Below are 5,000 nucleotides of genomic sequence, written 5' to 3'. Positions count from 1 at the left end.
ACATGTACTTTCATTTCTGAAGGCAATTGTAAGGTCACTCTTAATACAGTATTCCTTTATTAAAGAGGGTAACACCTATTAATTACATGTACTATAAAAGTATTCTTCCTAGTGGCCCTCACTCTTTAATTGCTTATGCAAATAATATTTGTAACAGGGAATACCATAAGAACACAGCGGTCAAATGTCTGTGCGCATGTGCAAGCGTTGGAGTGGTGAAAAGGCAGCCAAAATGGCGGTGCGACCTCGTGGGCTTAAGTTGTGACACTCAAGTCGCCTCACTGGAGTTAAAACGACCACAGTAGCCATACATACAATAGCCACATGTAGAAGTGATATCAAATAGTACTTCAAACTAAAGCAATAACAGCTGATCGTACGATGTATTCGATTTAGCATGGTCTATAATACTAAGGCACTCATGCATGAGAAGACACAGCATTGGAAATCATTGTAAGTTACACGTAAAGAAAGGTGAAATGCCGTGTTCTTCTCGTGATTTGATTGAGAAGCTGTTTAAATATTACATCATTCATATCGTCCTTAAAGCTTACGTACAATTCTTGAGTTAAGTGCATAGGCATGATTTTTACCTAAGTTAATTTATTTTGCAACAGAAATGCTGAATGCTCTCCTCTTTTTTCATTTTAAGAAACGAAAAGTGCTTTCGATCTATCGTGTTTTATTTTGTTTAAGTAATGCTTCTGTGTAGTTGTATTGTTTTTTGTTTTGAAGTACCTGTTATTTCCAGAGATGTTCTCCTACAGTATTTGTTCAACACTTGAACTTCACCATTCTTCCTTTTGTAAGAGGTTTTAAGTAATGCTAATTTATCTCTTTTGAAATTCTTTCTGTGCACTGCACTGTACAAGCAAAATAACTGGTCTTTAGTCACAGAAATGTTACAAAATGTAAGAGAACTTAAGTTGTATTGTAATGACAGTTCTTGTTTAATTTTTGCCAGACATGCTTAGCTTCCACTCAGTGCACTTTGATATTGAAATTCTACCTCTTTTCATGCAATTTCAACCAGCTTTGAAAGGCTTTAAGAACATACTATTGTACAAATGGCATTTAATTCAAAACCAGGCTAATCTCAGAGAGTTATTCAAGGAATCTCCCTTGATCTCTTATAGAAAAGGAAAATGGCTTGTCAAAGCAAAACTGCGAAGGGTACTAGAACACCATGGGCACACAGCAGGAGTCACGCTGGTCTTTCAAACCCATTTTACACACATTTTACACAAAATGGACATTTTTGCAAGCCTCCTTTGAGATTTAATGGGCAACAGGTCTTTGGAAGGTGGGCAACCGAAAAACATTCATTGGCAACGAAAAAAACAAACCTCCGGTTGCCCAAAGGGCAAATTAGTAAGAACGTAATTGTCAAACACTGCATAAAGCTTCCTTTGAACTGCTTTACGAGTAGTTACCCATGAACTGCAATGACCACTTGCATAATTATCAAAAATGATCATTTCCCAAACAGGTCTGCTCTGCCCAGAAATTCATATTTGTGGTGAACATTCAGCAGTTGATGTTGTCCAGAGATTAGTAGCCTCTTGCAATGATGAAATTGAAGTAAAATACTAAATAGTCACTCAGAGAAATATGAATCCACCAACGTCAGCTATGCATTTGTCTGAGCCCTCCCGTAGGAGGAGATTGCAAAGATCCTTCACCCTCCAAATCAAGGGGTGGATTCACTCTACCAATAATAACTACTGTAACAGTATTTCTCCAAGGATGGCACCTTGTGCACTTCCCAAAAACTAGCAACTCAGAGACTGATCTTCAGCTAATGGATAGTGGTGATTTATCTTTAATCTGAATGGAATTAATTTAAGCATTTCACAAACACCACCATTTTGCTGTTACTGTGCACCACTCGTATTTGTTTTATTTTAATTGCATGACAGGTTTGTCATTACGAAAGACTCTCTCCTCTAGCAGTCAGACAGTATCACAGTCTTGGTATACTAAGAAACAAAGTGCTCCACTAATATGGGGGAGCGCTACAATGAAATAAAATCTTTTTTTTTTCAATGAGAAGGGAAAACTATTATTATTTTTTTTCCTATGTCCTTGAGTTACATATAATTATATTTTTAAATTTTTCTACCTAAAGGCTTTGATTGTAGAGAAAGAGGTTTTGGATCTTTAAAGTTTTGCTATTATTATAATTGTAACTTGCTTCAAGGATGAGCGATACACTTTGACAATGGAAGTCCTGACACCAGTGCTTAGTGAATATGGTATACCCTAACTGTCAGAAGCCAACTTATTTTGTGTGAGAACTTGCAAGAAATGTAAATAACAATTCTTCGCAAAACGTAATATCTATCTTTGTAAACAGACATCAATAAAACGTAATAATGAAATAGAGCAACAGAGAAATGTTCCTCGCAATTGCCTTAGTTTATAGACACCTAAAAAATTTCAGGTTCTTCCAACGGAATTCCAACCCATGATGTAAGGGATGTCGGTGCAATGCTCTACCAACTGGGCTACGAAGCCACGCAGTTGGGAACACTTGTCAATTTTAGGCTCATGTGTTCCCGTGAGAGGAATCATTAAAAGAAATGTATATTAGCTATTTGAAGTGCAGGCTTCAGAGACAAAAAAGAGGAATGATCATCCTTGCACTTACTTGTACAATGCTTAAATTGTCCAGATACCGGTAAGTGCATGTGAGGATCATTTCTCCATTTAGTTCAGATATTTTGTTGTTTGCTAAAATTTCCCAGCCCCATCTGACTCATCAATCCTCTAAAAATCTTTACTGATCTTTGCATAGATTTTTGCCATTATCACAATGACAGGTTAATTATTTTCTACCCAACAAACAGTTTTTCATGAAAGGGAGAAGTAATTTTTGCACCTATCTGAGCGATTGAAGCGATAATTTTTTATTGTCTCATATATAAGACCCATAAAAACCTCAGCTAGCTTGTACACGACTTGAACCCATAACTTTTGCAATGTGGTGTACTGCTCAACCAACTGAGCTATGAAGCCACTCAGGTATGTAATTATTATTTGAAGTGTGTGTTACAAATGAAACTAGGAAGAAGTGATCCTCTCACTTATTGTCTCTTTTCCGAAAGTGAGCTTCCCCTTACTTTTGTTTCAATTATGGTAAAACAATATGACATCCAAGCCTAACCTGCACTTTACACACTCTGCCAACACAGTCTAACTCTGAGAGATTCTGTTGCCATCAGGAACATTGGATACGAAAGCTAAACGTGCCAAGAATAGGAGTGAGGTATTTTCCAGTCCCTGTGATTCCCAGCAAAGGCAGTTTAAAAGGTCTGACCGAAAATGAATACAAGACAGTCAAAAGAAGAGAAAGGTTTCTTTTCATGTACTTGTTTTTATTTTATTTTATTTTATTTTTTATAAGTAAAGAGCAGGTCACTTAAGAAAAGAGACAATAAGTGAGAGGAACACTTCTCTCTTCCTCTCCTAGTTTCATTTATAACAGACACTTCAAATAATAATAATACATGTACATTTCCATGTCATTGTTTTACCATAACTGAAACAACCCAAACCTTTGTAAAAATGCTAACCTTCGGCTTAAACATTATCGAAAGCATAGTGTTTGAGCCTAATGCTAGCATCAGTAAAGGCTTGGGTTGTTTCAGCTCTCATGATGAAACAATGACCTGCAACCCGCAGTTTACACCCTCCACTGTGTTGGTTGCTCTGATTTTTTATTAAAATGGAATATGAATTATAAATGCAATAATGCCAGTTGAACAAAGGAGTGATAATTATGTCGCGTAAACAAAAACTTGAAACAACCCGGGATTTCAAGGAATGAGAAACAAGAAAGGACCCCTTCTTTTCCTCACCCCTCCTACCCCACCCCACCGCCCACTTCTTCCTCCAAGGGCCTGATGTTAAACAGCCGGTTATTTATAATGCACCCACTTGAGCCTAATCAGCTCAATGCCAAGCTTAGCTTTTCTCGAGAAAATAAAAAGATTGAGTTCTTTAATGTCGTGTGGTAGTTTTTGCCAGTGGTCAGCTGCCAGTGTTGACAGCATTGTTTTTCCAATGTTAGTCCTGAATCGAGCTTTATAGAAGTTGCTTTTTGAAGCATATCTAGTGTTGTATGTGTGAACATCACTAGCATAAAGAAAATAATTAATAATAATAATAATAATAATAATAATCATCATCATAATAAGATAGCCCTTGCAGGGGTTTTGGGCAACAAGGGAACATGGCTAATTTTAAACTGAGGAAAAGGGGAACTAAGACAAAGTATCCTGGGAAACAAAGGAACATAAACCATTTTAGAGGTGAAGGGAATGAGAACACCTTTGGAAGTAATTTAGGCAACAAGGGAAGTGGAAACAAGGGCCCAGCTCCCCTGGGAGGGACTCAAAAAGGAAAACAGCGTTATTTCCAGTTGCTGTCCCTGGCTATAAAACTTCCAAGAATGCTCTTCCGCATAATTGGCTAAAAACAATATTTCTTCGTAAAGATCGGAAGTGACACCGATTTTTTGCGACTCTTTTAAAGTGTTACTATGACGAAATTTGCATCTTCCCTATCTAAGCCATTTTGGCACATAAAACATGTAGTCTGTACGAGAAGAAGAATGCTGTTTACCATTTTCAAATATCTCTTTTTGTTCAAGAGATATTTAAGTTTTTTTTTTTAATATGCAAATTGACCAAGTGATGACGTCATAAACCCAACCAAATTTTGACCAAGTATGATGGAGAGAGATATCTCAGCCAATTTGTATCAGAAATACTTGGTTCTTTGCAGTAAGATTCTAGTAGATGTGTTCCACAATATGAGCATACCATTTTTGTTACCATGGCAACATACTGGGTTCCAGACCTCCCTTGCAGGCCACCTTTGGCGTTCTATTTTGATATTTGTAAATGGTGCCTCATCTGCATGATCCTGCCAGAATATAAAGATGTTAGGTCGAGTTTGTGGCCTTGTTAAATGTTTTTCTAGCCAAAGAGATCACC

At 37.1% G+C, this 5,000-nt stretch overlaps 1 long non-coding RNA gene across 1 annotated transcript in view; it reads left to right on the top strand.

Annotated features, from left to right (window-relative positions):
* The window catches only part of LOC138042178 (uncharacterized), a 9,554-nt gene extending 7,556 nt beyond the window's left edge, over positions 1-1,998 (top strand). Inside the window, exon 4 of the long non-coding RNA XR_011130952.1 lies at positions 1-1,998. This exon is cut by the window's left edge and continues 582 nt beyond it. This is a non-coding gene — a long non-coding RNA (uncharacterized lncRNA).
* Positions 1,999-5,000: the final 3,002 nt, after the last annotated feature.

Source organism: Montipora capricornis, chromosome 3 (assembly GCF_036669925.1).
Source record: "Montipora capricornis isolate CH-2021 chromosome 3, ASM3666992v2, whole genome shotgun sequence".
Lineage (NCBI taxonomy): Eukaryota > Metazoa > Cnidaria > Anthozoa > Scleractinia > Acroporidae > Montipora > Montipora capricornis.
This window is presented reverse-complemented; position numbering and strand designations above follow the sequence as displayed.